This window comes from Anomaloglossus baeobatrachus, chromosome 2, assembly GCF_048569485.1.
Source record: "Anomaloglossus baeobatrachus isolate aAnoBae1 chromosome 2, aAnoBae1.hap1, whole genome shotgun sequence".
Lineage (NCBI taxonomy): Eukaryota > Metazoa > Chordata > Amphibia > Anura > Aromobatidae > Anomaloglossus > Anomaloglossus baeobatrachus.
This window is the reverse complement of record NC_134354.1, coordinates 593,454,405-593,472,350: the sequence shown is the minus strand read 5'-3', so window position 1 is coordinate 593,472,350 and position 17,946 is coordinate 593,454,405.

The window sequence follows — 17,946 nt, the reverse complement described above, 5'->3', positions numbered from 1 at the left end:
GTGCTGTCAGCAGTGCAGGAGATCAGCGCAGGTAATGTACCTCGCTGACAGCAGCACTTGTCATCCCCTGCAGTGACCTGGGCTGACCGATTGATGTTAGCTCAGGTCACTGCATTGCTCTCCCAGCCAATGGGGAACATCCTGCTCTTCATTGACTGGGACAGTGTGGATCGTCATGGTAACCGCTTGGATTACACCAGACCTGGATTTGTTTTTCTTTCTAATAAATTGGTGAAAGAGGGAATGTATTAGGCAGTGTTTTTTCAAATAAAAATGTGTTTGTCGTCCATTTTTTTTTATTACTGACTGGGTTGGTGATGTCGGGTATCCGATAAACGCGTGACATCACTAACCCCAGGGCTTGATGCCAGGTGACATTACACATCTGGTATCAACCCCATATATTACCCCGTTTGCCACCGCACCAGGGCACGGGATGAGCTGGGGCGAAGCACCAGGATTGGCGCATCTAATGGATGCGCCACTTCTGAGGCGGCTGCGGCCTGCTATTTTTAGGCTGGGGAGAGTCCAATAACCATGGACCTCCCTAGTCTGAGAATATCAGACCCGAGCTGTCTTCTTTACCTTGGCTGGTGGTCCAATTTTGGGGGAACCCCCATGTGGTTTTTTTTTAATTATTTATTTAATTTAAAATAACAGCTTGGGGTGCCCTCAGTTTTGGATTACCAGCCAAGGTGAAGCTGCCAGCTGTGGTCTGCAGGCTGCAGCCGTCTGCATTACCCTAGCTGGCTACAAAAATAGGGGGAACCCCACATCATTTTTTTCATTTTTTTGGCTAAATACAAGGCTAAACACCCCTTAGTGCCACATGAAAGGCACCAAAGGGTGCAAAATTACAAAATGCAGGAGAGTGGGACATTATGTGTCTTTCTGCTATTATAATGACAGAAAAGACTGATGTGAAGTGCAAAAGCACTAGAAAATCACCAGAGCGCTCTACGCTGTGAAAAGCAGTAGAAAATGGCACTGGAGTGAACATGTGACCGCCTCATGTAGGTTGAAGCTATGGATCTGTACCGCCCTGGGGGCTTGGCTGCTCTCCGCCGAGCCGCTAGGATCTGGGCTCGGGTTGTCGGTGGCTCGAGCGCCTCCGGGCAAGGGGTCACGTCGCTCTGGAAAGGGGGGGGTTGGTTGTTTGGTTTGGGGTGGACCGGTAACACGGCCAGAGCCGCGGTGACCGGTAACAGTTCGTGATGCCACCCACGGGCCGCTGCGGTGAGGGTGCGGGGGCTCGTCCGGGATCGGTGGTGGGTCGCAGCTAGGTGTTGACCCCTCCGTTGGGTAGGGGGTTTGTTGGTCCCAGGGCCAGGTGGCAGGAGCGGGGGGTGCAGGACGCAGGGGCTCGCTTGCAGCGCGGTGCCTGATGGCACTGGTGTACTCACTATTAAACCACACAGAGTCAATGGTAAACCAAGTTCGGTGTAGATCGGTGCTCGCAGCCGGCTGCGTGTTTCCCCAGTGAGGTTGGTGATGTCGCCTTTCTCCTGCACCTTTAAATTTGCTATAGTGACTCCTATGCTTCAGCAACGGTAGTCCGCTCCCCGGCTTTTGGGTACCGGAGGAGCCCTTTTGCCCGCAGGCGCTGGCCCTTTGGATGTCTGGCCCTTGGCAGTGGCTCTTATCCGGAATTGGTGGGCTGTTGCCGTCTATCAGGACTTTGGGTGGGAATGAACCCCTGAGGTCCAGACCGCAATCAGTAGATTTGTCTGAGCCCGGTTGCTTCTGGGCTAGAACGGGGTCTGAGTACCCTGCCTGGTGCTCCGGTTGACTTGTTAGCTCCCCGGTTCGGGTTCGAAGGGTCACCACCCTCTTCTCGATCCCTATGTTTCCGCAGTTCAGTCCCTGACCGGACTCCTGCAGACGGCCACCACCGTCTGCCTGCCTGACCATTCCAAGGGGTCCTAGGCTCCATCCTAGGCCCCTGACTCTCAGCTCGCCACTTTTACTCCTCTCACTACTCCTCTCCCCACTCGACTCACTTGTCCTTTCCCTGCCTCAGGCCAGCAGACTCCTCGGAGGGCGTGCCTATCTGCCTGGCTCCGCCCACCTGTTGTGCCTTGCTAGACCTGAGGGAGGCGGTCAGGACTTGTTGGCTGCTGGTGCCTCACTGGGGTGGGGGTGTGTGTGGTGTTGTGTGTTGTTACCTGTGACCCCTGGGGGTCCAGGGCATCACAGATCCTGGGTAAATTTATGTATTTTCCCTCCTTCAGTTTTTTTGCAGTACGCAAACAAACGGAAGGCACACGAATGACATATGGACTGTATATGGAACAGAAACGGATGCCACACGGATGCACCCGTAAAAAAAAGAACCATTTTTTGCGGACCGCAAAACTGGATCGGTCGTGTCAATGTAGCCTTATTCTGATCTGCCATTTATAAACAGCAGGCAGAAATAAGTGAATAGCGCCCCCCAGCGTCAGAAAATCTCCGGGGTTTCAGGGGGTAGCTGAGACCCTGGAGATCATGATTTAGGCCGGTTTTTCCGATCCCCGCTCACGTGATCACCGGTATACACCGTATACCGATGATCACGTTACAGTAAATGACAGCGTCGGTAAAAAATTATTTATCTCCCATCTGGCATGAACAAACATGATAAATCTCCTCCCCGGTCCCCTCCGGTCCCCCGGTGTCGCCAAAGTGCCCCCCCTGACCCCCTCCCAGAAATCCAAGACTGCCGCACGCACAGCAGCGCGCCAGCTGCATTCACCCTACTCCTCTGATTTCTGTCGCATGTGCCATGACACATGCGACAGAAAAATCCTCCCCAGGCCCTGCCAGGTCACCCCCTATAACCCCACCGGTGTTCCCCGGTGTCCCACGGTACCTGTGCAGTGTTGATCCCCCGCGGCCCTCTCTTTCACAATAGACGCTGCCGCATCCACACAGAGCGGCTGTCAGCTCAGCTTCCTGTGTTCAGACACAGTGAGTGGTGGTTATGCATCTATAAGCTAAATGGGCGGCATGGTGGCTCAGTGGTTAGCACTGCAGTCTTGCAGCGCTGAAGTCCTGGGTTCAATTCCCACCAATTCCCACCAAGTGACACCATCTGCAAGGAGTTTGTATGTTCTCCCCGTGTTTGCGTGGGTTTCCTCCGGGTACTCTGGTTTCCTCCCACACTCCAAAGACATACAGATAGGGAATTTAGATTGTGAGCCCCAATAGGGACAGTGTTCCCAATGTATGCAAAGTGCTATGGAATTAATAGCACTAAATAAATGAATACATTATTATTATTACTGCAATGCCCTGCTCATGAGGTAAGGAACATAGTTGATCAGGAGAGCTATATACTACATTTCCAAATGGAGGTATTTGATTTTATAGTTGCCCTGCTGAACGTGAGAGTCCGTTATATGCCACAAGAAAACACATCTAAATAGCGAGCTCTGTTGTTTAGTATTCATTCAGCTGGATAACTGGACTTAAAGGGGTATTCCATCTCCAAGATCCTATCCCCAATATATAGTAGGTGGAATAGCAATAATATCAGCAAATACCAATATTTGGAAATGTAGAATAGTTCTCCTGATTTGGCATGCCCTTACCTCATGAGCAGGGCATTGCAGCTTTGGTAGCAACCGTTACGACATGGACTGTGGACCCGGGGAGAGTGGGTGCAGATTCATTGCACCCACACTCCTCACATGGAGGGTCTGCACTCCTAGAAAATGGGGGATACGTTCCCTAAGTGTCTCCCCCCATATTCTAGACAGTCCAGAGTCGTCGTGGGACCCCATTATTTTTTTTCTTACAATAAATTAGTGAAAGAGGGAATGTTTTGGGGAGGTTTTTTTCAAATAAATTTTTTTTCTCGATTTTGTTTTGTTAGTACTGACAGTTTATGATGTCGGGTATCTGATAGACACCATGACATCACAAACTGCTGGGCTTGATGTCAGGTCAGGTGACTTTACAGCTAGTATCAAACCCATTTATTACCCCGTTTGCCACTGCACCAGGGCACGGGATGAGCTTAGGTGAAGCGCCAGGATTGGCGCATCTAGTGGATGCGCCACGTCTGGGGTGCCTGCAGCCTGCTATTTTTAGGCTGTGAAGGCCCAATAACTATGGACCTTCCCACCCTGAGAATACCAGACCACAGCTGTCCGCTTTACCTTGGCTGGTGATCCAATTTGGGGGGGACCCTACTTTTTTTTGTAATTATTAATATTTATAAAATAATTATAAAAAAAGAGCCTGGAGGGACCTCCACATTGGATCCCCAACCACGGTAAAGCTGCCAGCTGTGGTTTTCAGGCTACAGCCGTCTGCTTTACCCTAGCTGGTTATCAAAAATGGGGGGACCCAACATCATTTTTTTTTTAACTATTTTTTAAATAGAAAAAATTAATGGGCTTCCCTGTATTTTGATTGCCAGCCAAGGTAACGCCAGGCAGATGGGGGTGGCAACCCATAGCTGTCTGCTTTATCTGCACTGAGAATCAAAAATACCGCTGAGCGCTACGTCATTTTTTTTAAAGATTTATTTTTACAGCACTGTCATGTCAGGCAATCAAAATACAGGGAAGCCCTTTTTGTTTTTAGTTATTTAAATAAATAATTAAAAAATATATATATGGGCTCCCGCTGCATTTTTCGTATTGCTAGCTAAGGGTAATCCAAGCAGCTACTGGCTGCTAACCCCCACTGCTTTTGTGTTACCTTCACTGGCATTGGAAATTCCAGGGAAGCATTTTTTATTTTTTTGGCAAAAAACTACAAAAAAAATTACGGGCGCTTCGCCATATTTTTGTATGGTAGCCAGGTACAGCAGGCAGGTACGGCTGCCCCCAACCCCCGGCTGCCTATTTGTACCCGACTGGGAACTAAAAATATAGGGAAGCCATTTTTTTACTTAATTCATGAATTTTATGAAATAATTAAAAAAAAACAAAAAAAAACGACGTAGGCTTCGCCCCATTTTTGTGTCCAGCCGGGTACAACTAGGCAGCTGGGGAGTGGAATCCACAGCACAGGTTAGCCCGAGGTTTCTGGGCCCCTCTGCTGCGAATTGCAGTCCGTAGCCGCCCCAGAAAATGGCGCTCTCATAGAAGCGCCATCATCTGGCGCTGTATCCAACTCTTCCAACAGCCCTAGAGCCGGGTGGCTTGTTGGGTAATCATGAGTTAATACTGGCTTTGTTTTACTAGCCAGTATTAAGCCAGAGATTCTTAATGTCAGGCAAGTTTGACCCGGCCATTAAGAATCTCCAATAAAGGGTTAAAAAAAAGACACCACACAGAGAAAAAATACTTTAATAGAAATAAATACACAGACACATTAGAGACTCCATCTTTTTTACCCCCTGTCACCCCTCCACGATCCTGCTCTTCTGTCTTCTTTCCCCTTCAACACATGCAGCTCTGTCTGCTCCATCAGACAGCACAGCTGCATGGGGGAAGACGCTGTGCTCCGTGCAGAAATCACTCTGTGAGAGTGACCACAGGCTCCCGGCTGTAAGCGGTGGCACGGGTTGCCATAGCAGCTCTGCTCCGATCACGTGATTCTGGTGCCGCTGCGTGCTGGTAGCGGGACGTCCCCGTCACCGCTACCAAGCACGTTGCTATGGCAACGGTGATCTCCGTGATTGACTGGCTGTGTCAGCCGGTCAGGAGCCGGCTTCTGCGGACGCTGGTAACTACGGTAAACATCGGGTAACCCAGAAACCCTTTCCTTGGTTACCCGATATTTACCTTCGTTACCAACGTCCGCCTCTCTCACGCTGTCAGTGCCAGCTCCCTGCACACATAGCCAGACTACACATCAGGTTAAATTAACCCGATGTGTACTCTGGCTAGGAGTGCAGGGAGCCAGCACTAAGCGGTGTGCGCTGGTAACCAAGTTAAATATCGTGTTGGTTACCCGATATTTACCTTAGTTACCAAGCGCAGCATCGCTTCCACGTGTCTCTGCTGGCTGGGGGCTGGTCACTTGTTGCTGGTGAGAACTGCCTGTGTGACAGCTCACCAGCAACCCGTGTAGCGACGCTCTAGCGATCCCTGCCAGGTCAGGCTGCTGGTGGGATCGCTGGAGCGTCGCTTAGTGTGACGGTACCTTAAGGGAACGGGGAAGCAGAGCGGGGAGTCAACCGTGTGCTAGAGCATGTCGCCGGTACACGGCGATACACAAAACGTGCACAACAGAGAGATGCAATGACAGGTCCTACATGACGCGTCATAGTCATGTGACCAGTCTGTAGCCAATGAGATAACAGACACGTGACTGGTCACATGGCTATTTTGACGTCACGATAGGTCCTGCATCACTGCTGGCAGTGCTGGTTACCGGGAAGATTCAGCGATCATCGGATGGAATAGCGGCAGGAGACAGAGTGCAGGAGGGATCGCGGGGACCGGTAAGTGTTATTGCAATGTTTATTAACTGTATGTGTACATTTATAATGTGTTTTTATGTGTTTATGATTGCCTCCCATTGTTTCCTATGCGGTTCGAGTGGTTCGCCGAACCGGTTCGCCGAACCGAACTCGAACGAGATCTCCGTTCTGCAAACCGAACTCAAGCCGAACCACGGCCGGTTCACTCATCTCTAGTGGCGTAACGAACTGTACAACACAACCACCCCACAACCCTTGCGTGCACCGCCACTACACCCTTCCAGAGCGACGTGACCCCCGGGTCTGGAGGCACTCGAGCCACCGACACACGAGCCCGGACCCGAGCGGCTCGGCGGCCGCAGCCGAGGCCGCGGGGTGGTACACATCGACTCTTCTGGCGTCACGAACAGGATTTAACCAGTCTACTTACCGGTAGAAGTGCGCCCTGTAATCCCAGTCAGCGGCGTCCCGCTAAAAAATCCAAAGATCCGCCATATTGGGCGCAAAGATTTCCTGCTCGAGTCGTCTTCCCGAGCAGTGAAGACGTGAAAAGCGAAGCCCCGCCCCCGAAAAGGTGAAGTGCTGTAAAAAGACCAAGGGGGGCGGGCGAAGATTAGGCCCCATGTGATCCTGGGGATAAGAAGCAGGAACGCCTTGTTCCTGGAACCCATGCGTGCAACATCCCGTGTGTGCAACATGTCTGCCCCGTCTGGAAGGCCCGAATTCCCGGAGCCCACGCCTGGATCATCGTCATGGATGGAAGCCCGGACGACCCTTATGTGCTGCCGGCTGCAGGTCCAGGTGAGGTACCTGATGGAGCAGTGGACGGCCGAGATGGGGGAGATCGCAGCGGGCGTGCGGGCGCGCGAGATGGGGATGAATTTGGAGGAGAGGGCGAGCGACCCACGCCCCTATGTCCTTGATGGACCGGCCGCTGTGGCTGAGGGACCCGGTCTGTCCCCGATTCTCCTGTCACCCCCTCCGCTCTCCATGTTGGCCCCCAGCTACCCCTCCGCTTGGCCCGCCGCCCCCAACACCCAGACGCCCTGAAGGACCCGCCTGTGGATGCAGCCCACGGGCGACTGTATGCGCAGCCCGCTCCCGTCCCGCTTCCGTGGAAGGTAAACACCTGGAAGAAGCCCATTCCCGAGGAGGCCCCATTGCTCCCGGAAGCGACCACGCCCGAGGAAGTCCAGGACCCGGCAGTTTGCCCAGCCAAGACGAAGGTGCCCAGTCCCCAGAGGCCCGCCCGGCGGGCAAAGCTGGCCGCTACCCAGACTCAGGCCTCGGCTGAGGCGGTGCAGGGTTGTTGCTGCAGGGTAGCATCTCGGGCCACGACACAGCGGGATACCCAGGTGCCGATGGTGGTTGGCACGGGGGAACTCCAGCTGGGCCCAACCTGTGCGCCTGAGGGGCAGGTAGACGTCCCTTATTGGGAGCGGCAGTGGAGCCAGCTGGGCCGCGAAATCGAGGCCCGGGAGAAGAAGGAGGCCGAGGTCCTGGCCCACACAATTTAGAAAAAGGACAATTTGAGGTGTGCCACCGTCTTAGTGCGGGGCCCGAGGTACGAGGGCCAGGTCCGGCGCTTTGACCCCGACAGGGGGTACGGATTTCTGTACGAGCCTGGCTTGGAAAAGGAGGTGTTCGTGGCCCACCGGGACGTGTACCCCCATCTGCCTTTGGGCCACCCGGACCGTGACCTAATCCCTGGTGAGTTGGTCACCTACACCCGCCACTGTGGAGAAAGGGGCTGGTTTGCCCTGAACGTCCAGAAAAGGGCACGGCAAATGGGCCCGCAGCGCACCCGGACCACTCCCCCACTGTACAGCACAGATGTGGAGCTGGAGGAGGAATATGAGGAAGGCGACCTCAAATAGGCAGCGGATCCCCGTTGCCAAAGTACTGTCCCCGTTGGGACCCTACAGCAAGTCTCCGTTGGGACCTACAGTTATTTTATGGCAGCGCTGAGCTGTGGAAGCGCCCGTCCCCGTTGGGACTGATGTTGTCCCTGTTGTCCCCACTCCCAAAGAACACGGCCGAGAACTTGCAGGCCACCCAAAAACTATTGGGTTTGTAAATATTCTGCCCCACTTGCCCTTCCCGCAACTGCCAGTCTCCGGAGAGGCTGGTTGGGGGAAGGACCCGCAGCAGAGCAGGCTGGGGTCCGGTCACCACCAGGACCGGTGACCATTCTCCGGGTCAGGGGTCCCCCCCTGAGTGACTGCCGGGTGCGAGACACCGTACCTGTTCCCGCTTTGGTAGCCTGGGCCAGGTTCCTGTTTCCGGACTGGGGAAAAGGGGTGCTGCCCACTTCTTAGGAGCAGCATCAAGGTCTAGGTTGCTTGGGTGAGAAAGCGGAAGGACATGGACCCGTTCCCTGTTATTAATAAAAATGTTCCGTTTGTAACGGTTTAAGAATGTGCCTCCCGTAAGGGAAGGAATGAAAAGAATGCTTACTGTTTATATGTTTTGTTCCCGTGTTTTTATATCTTTTCAGAAAAATAAAACCGGTGGTGGACGGGCAGCCCGCGGACGGTCTGTATTAAACCAAGGGGGAATGTGACGCCCTGGACCCCAGGGGTCACAGGTCACTACACAACATCATACACCCCCCTTCCCTGGACAGGTCACACCAGTCACCAATGAAACCCTTGTTGCCACCCTCCAGGGTTGATGTCCACGCCAGGTGGTTGGCCCCGCCCAACGAGGAGTTCACAGACCTGGAGGTGGGAAAACACAGTTGTCAGTGAGTAGTCAGTCAGACAGTCAGTGAGAGAGTCCCGTTGTGGGCAGTAGAGTGAGTGAGGAGTGGAGACTGTGGATGTCTGGGTGGGAGCCCAAGCACGTCCAGCAAGGTCGGCAAACGGTGGTGGCCATCTGCAGGAGTTGGCAAAGGTCAGCGGAACCGTAGGACCAGGGTCGGGCGGTGGCCCGCCGGTACCCAACCGGGGAGCCGATTGGAGCCAAGCACCAGGCAGGGTACTCAGACCCCGACTAGGCTTAAAGCCAACCTCTAGTCAAATTTTCTGATCGCGGTCTGTACCTCAGGGGTTCATTCCCACCCAAGTCCCGAGTGAAGGCAAAAGCCCAACCGTTATGAATAAGTGCCACCGCCAAGGGCCAGAGATCCAAAGGGCCAATGTCTGCGGGCAAAAGGGCTCCTCCGGCACGTATACGTCAGGGAGCGGACTCCCGGTGCCCAGGCATTTTAGTCAAGACACAAAACACGGGTGCAGGGAACGACAGCCACCATCAACCCATCCAGGGAAAACACCGCAGCCGGCTGCGGGCCCCCGTCCATCCAGCCATTTGGTTTACCAGAGACTTTGTCCATCTGTGTCTGAGTGAATACACCAGTGCCATCCGGCACCGCGCTGCGCTGCACCGCAACCCTGCACCCTGCGAACCCCATCCTATGGGGAACCCAACCATCTACCGGGCCCTGGGACCAACCGCCCCTACCCACGGAGGGGTCAACACCTAGCTGCTCCCCGCCATTGCTCCCGGGAACCCCGTCACTAGCAGCGGTGGTGCCCACCATCACCACAACCCGTGGGTGGCGTCACGAACTCTATATATATCCCAAATCCATATTCCACCCCCTTTTCACTCATGGGCGAGGAGCACTGCTCGAGCCCCGGGTCCGGCCCGCTCGAGCCACCGAGGAGAAGGCACCGGATCCGAGCGTGATCTCCCCGAGCAGCCCCCGCGACAGGGAAAGCTGGCCCCCGCCCTCGACAACTTGGCGTCAAATTGTGACCTACCGAGCATTCTATGAAACACTGGAGCAGCTGGCAGTAATGTTTTAACACCGGTGTCCCCACACTGTCCCACTTCCTCCTCCCAGCAGGGACGCCGACACACTCACCCTCCCAGCAGCTCAAAGGTGAGGTTTGCATCCATCCTCTGCTGGCTTCTAGGGCCTGCACATGCCGCATAGGTCTCCCAGTAGTCTTCTTAAGGCACATGTGCCTCAGGCTCTTAAAGGCCCAGCTTGCCCTAATCCAGAAGTGCCTCTCAACTTATGGCTGAGAGGCACTAGGTACTTAAGATATCCTCCCCCTAAGGGAGGCGCCTGAGCAACGTTATTTTACTGTTAGAGACACAGTGCTAGTTGTCAGGTCCCATTCCCTGTATCCTGTGTCCGTTATCTGTACCTGTTAACCTGTAGCTGTGTTCTAGTACCCACCTGAATCAACCGTACCTATCGTACCTTCTGTACACGCTGCACCAAACGTACTTGTTGTACCTGCTAAATCGTCCATACCTTCGGTACCTGCTGTACCTGCCATATCTGCTGTACCTGCCAAACACGCTGTACCTGCTACATTTGCTTTATCTGCTATAGCCGCTGTGCCTGTTACACCTGCGGTATTTGCCATACCCTCTGCAGCGGCCTGTTCCAGTCATCCAGTCTGCACCAGTCTGTACCAGCAGTTAAGCCTGCACCAGCCGTCCTGTCTGCACCTGAGACTGTACCTGCATCCTCGACCCCTGGTATCAGCTGCCACAATACCTTGATATTCCCTGTCCACACCAACCAGCAAAACAATTTGCTCATGGTATGAACCCCACTGGCTCCAGTACCACCCAGCTCGCAGGACTGCAACAAAATAAAATAAATAAATAAATCTTTATTTTTATATAGCGCTAACATTCCACAGCGCTTTACATACATCAAGAACACTGTCCCCATTGGGGCTCACAATCTAAATTCCCTATCTGTATGTCTTTGGAGTGGAGTGTGGGAGGAAACCGGGGTACCCGGAGGAAACCCACGCAAACACGAGGTGAACATACAGACTCCTTGCAGATGTTGTCCTTGGTGGGATTCAAACCCAGGACCCCAGCGCTGCAAGACTGCAGTGCTAACCACTGAGCCACCTTGCCGCCAAAAGATGGTCCATCAACGGAAGCAATAAGACTGAATCATGATATACTTGCTGTCAGTGGACGTCCGTCTGCACGCTTTGATACCAACGAGTCCACCTGATCATGTCTCAGTTGAAGGGTCTACCTCAGCAGTTAATCCAGTTCCAGCCTCCAGTCCCCGATTGTCTACTCCTCCATGGTTTGACGGTGAATCCCAGCAATGTAGAGGATTAATAAATCCTTGCACACTGCACTTTCAACTTTTGTAACACCAGTTCACTTCAGATCAGGCCAAAGTAGCCTTTCTGATAACTCATCTGACTGGTAAGGCCCTTGATCAATCTACGAGAGAGAAATGATCCAATTGTCTCCAACCTGCAAGCCTTCCTGGAGATGTTTCACAAGGTATTCAATGAGCTGGGTCGAGTCACCTCAGCAGCGTCTTCGCTTCATATACTGCGCCAAGCAGGTCTCACCATATGCCATCCATTTCCACACCCTGTCTTCAGAATTTGTCACATTCCTGCCTGATCTGCCCGACTAATAGTGATGCCAGCAAATCTTCTGGGTCTGCCATGTGCCTACTGGTCTTGTGGAGATGTCTTTAACACCCATGACAGCCGCTATGAGTATTGAGTTGAGTTTATCGAATCCGAGAAAATTCGGATCAGGCGGATCACTGCTCCGGATTCTGGTGCTCATATAAGTCTATAGGGACCAGAATACGGAGGTTAAAAATGTTTGTGGAGGGGATAGGGGGGTAGGAGCGCATACAGTGTACTCACCCGAGGCTGTGTCATGGCAGCAAGACTCTTTCACTTGTTGAGCGGAACAAGTGGCCTGAAAAATTGCCAGATTTTGTTGACATTTACAATAATATTCCTGTGGGCTCCACAAAATGCACACCCGCTTACCTCATACGAGACAGACCTGGGAGACTCCCAGTGGATTTAGAGATGGAAGTTGAACTGCCTGAAGCTTACTCGCCCGATGCGGATTGGGACTCACATCGCCAGATCCAGTATAAACAGATCCAAGAATATGTTGAAGAGAATTTGAATCAGAGAAAAGAGAGAAGCAAGAAAAGAACTTCAACAAGCAGGCAAGAGAGCTACTCCTTTCTCACCAAGTGAAATGGGAGAAGGAACCCTACGTGGTGCAAGCCTCTAATGCGGGCGTCACACGAGACGATCTGTAGTGCGATATGTCGTTGGGGTCACGGTTTCCGTGACGCACATCCGGCATCGTTTGCGACGTCATCCCGTGTGACACCTACGAGCGTCTGTAAACGATCGCAAATTGGTTACGGATCGCGAATCGTTTACACGTCGCTCATTTTTAAAAAATCGTTTATTCTACTTTGCGCTGGTTGTTCATCGTACCCGGGGTAGCACACATCGCTCCGTGTGACACCCCGGGAACGATGAAGACAGCTTACCTGCGTCCTGTGGCTCTCGCCGGCTATGCGGAAGGAAGGAGGTGGGCGGGATATTTACGTCCCGCTCATCTCCGCCCCTCCGCTTCTATGGCCGGCCGCTATCTGACGTCGCTGTGACGCCGAACGTCCCTCCCCCTTCAGGAAGTGGACGTTCGCCGCCCACAGTGAGGTCGTTTAGGAGGTAAGTACGTGTGACGGGGATTTAACGACTTTGTGCGCCACGGGCAACTAATTGCCCGTGACGCACAAACGACGGGGGTGGGTATGATCGCTCGTGCAATCGCACGATAGATCGTACCGTGTTTTACATTTTTTTTTTCTCTTCTCACATACATTTACCACACACATCTAGTGCAGTTGATTATATATATATATATATATATATATATAGAACAACATGAAGAACGATCCAGCAAGGCAGAATGACTCCAAAGGGCAACAAAAGTTTTTTTTTTCTCTGACTTTATTATCTAAGAATAAAAAATTCCAGAGCTCTTGACAAGTTGTTAAGTGCAAGGTATATGCAGTATGGACTACGCGTTTCGGCGGACGCAGCCGCCTTCTTCACGGTCCCAAGACAAAACATACATATCTTGGAAGTCTCCCACTTCGGGTCCGTGCAATAAGGAGAACAAGGACGCCGGGGCTTGAGCTCTGACAGGTAAGCTGGTCTACAACCTTTATTTCAAAATATATATATATATATATATATATATATAAAATATATAAGCTGAATGTGTGTATGTATGTGTGTATGTGTGTGTGTATGTCCGGGATTGGCAGCTGCACCATCCCAGCTACAGCCACAAAATTTTGCACACTCACACGTCTGGACCCCGACAGCATCATAGGCTATGTTGTGAGGCGAAATTTTAACTCCGCGCGTTCCAATTTACCAATCACTTTTGCCCCTATCTACATAATAGGGAAAAAGTGAAACGAAAAGTGTATCTGCACCGTCGCATTTACAATCACAAAATTTTGCACACTCACACGTCTGGACCCCGAGAGCGTCATAGGCCATGTTGTGAGGCGAAATTTTAATCCTGCGCGTTCCAATTTACCAATCAATTTTGCCCCTATCTACATAATGGGGAAAAAGTGAAACGAAAAGTGCATCCGCACCGTCGCATTTACAATCACAAAATTTTGCACAGACACCTCATGTGACCCAAGGAATGTTGTAGACTATGTTTTGACAAGAAAATGTAACCCCGTGCTTTACAGTTACTCTCCAAAAACATGCTTTCATTAAAGTAAATGGAGCCTGGAACTTCAGGTTATTAGTAGGAGCTGTGAGTGGTTGCTATAGGAACAAAAGACATTCATAGTATAAGAAGCTTATATGTGAGGTAATAAGATGTCGGTGGGGAGACGGATAGAGAGAGTCAGAGAAAGACAGACAGGTAAGAGACAGAGAGATAGAGACAGACAGGGAAAGAGACAGACAGAGACAAACGGTGAAAGAGACAGACAGAGACAGACTGGGAAAGAGACAGACCTGAAAAGAGACAGATGGGGAAAGAGACAGACAGACAGGGAAGGAGGAGACAGACCTGGGAAAGAGACAGATGAGGAAAGAAACAGAGAGATTGAGACAGACAAAGAAAGAGACAGAGACAGGCAAACGAGGAAAGAGGCAGACCTGGAAAGAGACAGACCTGGAAAGAGACAGACCTGGAAAAAGACAGACCTGGAAAAAGACAGACCTGGAAAGAGGCAGACCTGGAAAGAGACAGACCTGGAAAGAGACAGACGGGGAAAGAGACAGACGGGGAAAGAGACAGACGGGGAAAGAGACAGACGGGGAAAGAGACAGATCTGGAAAGAGACAGATGGAGCACATTACTTGGGCAATTTAGCTAAATCTGTGTGGAATATCTGTGGTGTTGAAATATATGCTGTGAAATGCTTCTATTAGCTTAGTTTTTGCCTTTTAATATTTACATTTCTGTCTATTTGTTTTGTGTTTTTTGTGTGCAGAATACAGTTTTGTTAATACATTCTATTTTGTTAACAGCTGTTATTAAACCGGGCGAAGCCGGGTAGTACAGCTACTCTTTAATAAATGCCCAAATTTACATTGACATTTTTGACACTTTTCTTATCCCATCAATTGAAAGGGGATGATGTTTGGGGATGATGAAATCATTAATCAAGATGATAATGCATCCTGCCATAGAGCAACAACTGTGAAAACATTCCTTGAAAGAAGACACATGAGGTCAATGACATGGCCTGCAAATAGTCTGTATCTCAAACCAATTGAAAATCTTTGGTGGAAGTTGAAGAAAATGGTCCATGACAAGGCTCCAACCGGCAAAGCTGATCTGGCAACAGCAATCAGAGAAAGTTGGAGCCAGATTGATGAAGAATACGGTTTGTCACTCATTAAGTCCATGTCTCAGAGACTGCAAGCTGTTATAAGCCAGAGGTGGTGCAACAAAATACTAGTGATGTATTGGAGTGGTTTTTTGTTTGTTTGTTTTTCATGATTCCATAATTTTTCTCCTTGTTTGGTCTTTAAAAGTAACCGCTACTGGCTAGCACATTGTTTTCATGATATTTTTTTTTAGTGTTTCTTAAAGCCAGAAAGTTGCTATTTGAAATTACTTTAGTTTTGTACCATGTCTGTGATCTGCTTTTTTTAAACAAAAGTAAACAACTGAATGAACATCCTCAGAGCCGGGTGATTCCATCATTTTTGCCAGGGGTTGTATATATATATATATCTATATATATATATATATATATAACTATACATATATATATATATATATATATATATATATATATATATATATATATTAATTTATTAAACTTGCAATTGTGAATAATTAAATTAAATTGAGATAGGATAAGCATTCTTAAGGGCGCTTTACACGCTACAATATATCTTACGATGTGTCGGCGGGCTCGTCGTAAGTGACACACATCCGGCATCGTAAGTTACATTGTAGCACGTAACAGCTAAGTGCGATTGCGATTGAACGGTAAAACTTTCATCGCATGTACGTCGTTCAATTCCTAAAAATTGAACGTCAGGTTGTTCATCGTACTCGGGGTAGCACACATCGCAGTGTGTGACACCCCTGGAACGATGAACAGCAGCTTACCTGCGTCCCATGGCTCCCGCCGGCTATGCGGAAGGAAGGAGGTGGGCGGGATGTTTAAGTCTCGCTCATCTCCGCCCCTCCGCTTCTATTGGCCGGCTGCCATGTGACGTCGATGTGACGCCGAACGTCCCTCCCACTCCAGGATGTGGATGTTCGCCGCCCACATCAAGGTCGTATGGATGGGTAAGTACGTGTGACGGGGGGTTACTCATTTGTGCGACACGTTCAACAAATTGAACGTGCCGCACATACGATGGGGGCGGGTACGATCGCATACGATATCGTATGCTGGATCGTATGGTGTAAAGCAGGCTTTACTTTCAATTTTGCTTATAAATACTTTATTTTTTGCTTAAAGTTCTAATACCTTACTTCTTTTTGCAGATATATACCTTCAGACTTTTCATAACACTTCTTTTGAACTGTGGAGAATATCTAATGTGTTCTTTTTTATACATTGTGTTAATCATTTTTCAATGTCATATGCACTAAAGTTAGGTGACCTTTGCACATATAATGTTAATGTTAACCTGGTTAAGGGTTAACCAGCACGTAACACCAAGAAGATCTGTCAGTTTTGCTTTAGGAATGGATAAAAATCATAACATGCTTAAAGATCGTTGTCATTACTTCTTAGCTTGTCGATTCTTTGAAGTAGGAATACAAGCAGGGGTTCTCTGGAAAGCGATATATTCATAAGGGGATCCTCTGTAATAATAAAGTTAGCAATCACTGTGCTAATGTCCAGTAAACCAAACAAAGATGCATAAAATATCAATGTTGTTAGTATATTCAATTGGTTTAGGTTTGGTAGTTATGGTCCCATTCGTATAAGAAATTGAGAGCTATGATATGATGTTAACAGAAAACAGTAATTTTGGTAGTGATAATTTACATTCTTCCTGAGTAAGAAACGTAGATTTGTAAATAGATGCTAAATTGCATGAAACATTGAAAAAAGTATGTCTTGAATTCTGAGAACACAGGGTGTCGACTTTCTTCTACAACGCATAAACGTTTAGTGGTTTCCTGAATGTTTTTGGAATGAAGTTCTTGCTTTAGTTCTTTCTTAGATTTAGAGGCCTTTCTCTATGACACCCATATGCTTTATAGGTATTTGAGAAGGATGTATCCTAATTAGTGATGGGCGAACTCCCTGATGTTCATGTTCGGGAGACTCGCCAGAATGTTTTGTAAAGTTCAAGTTCGGGTTCTGAGATAATGCGAACTTGCGTCCAAACACCGAACTTGGACTTTACAGTTATGGGTATGGGGCAGGGGTGGGCTGTAAAATAGAGACTATAGTTAATAATAAAAATTATCATTATATTTACAGGTCCTGTGACGCTTCATGCAGACCCGCTCAGCCGCTGTCTCCTGGCTGCTTCTGCTTCTGGGTCTGATCATTGCTGTGCCCGCAGGTGACCACCACTGACTTACAAGACCTTCCATGACGTCATAGCCATGTGACCAGTCTGGTGTGAATGTTGTGCAGACATTGGGTTAGAGACTGGTCACATGGCTATTATGTCACAGAAGGTCCTGTAGCCCATGAGGTAACAACATTCACACGAGACTGGTCACATGGCTATGACGTCATTTAAGGACCTGTTAGTCAATGGAGGTTACCTGGGGGCACAGCTGCATCAACTATGCACTTGGGTGAAGTCTCTGACAGCTCTAAGCTGAGTTTGTGTGAGCAGACCTGTGTTTGAATCCTAGCACAGATGTAGGAGAGCTGAAGATGCTCGCGCACCTTTGGACTACGCCAAAGGGTTTTGTTTTGAGTAATAAAGATGGAGTCCTAAATGTCTTCTGTTTTATTTCTAATAAAATATTTTTCTCTGTGTTGTTGTTTTATTTTACTGCTAAAATAACAGATGATCACAGACAGCGTCACAGATTGGGCGTCTGGGATTGGGCGTCTGGGATTGGGCGTCTGGGATTGGAGTAACCTGAAAAGAACCCATACATTCTAGCATTTTGAATGTATGGGCAGATTCCAGGTTACTCCAACAGCCAACCACAGATACCCATTCTGCGTGACAGCATCTGTAATTGGCTGTTGGGTCTCTCACACATATAATAGTATAAAAAGAAATAAATAATAAAAAAAATGACGAAGCGCTCTATATGTGAATGATATACTTGGGCGTTAA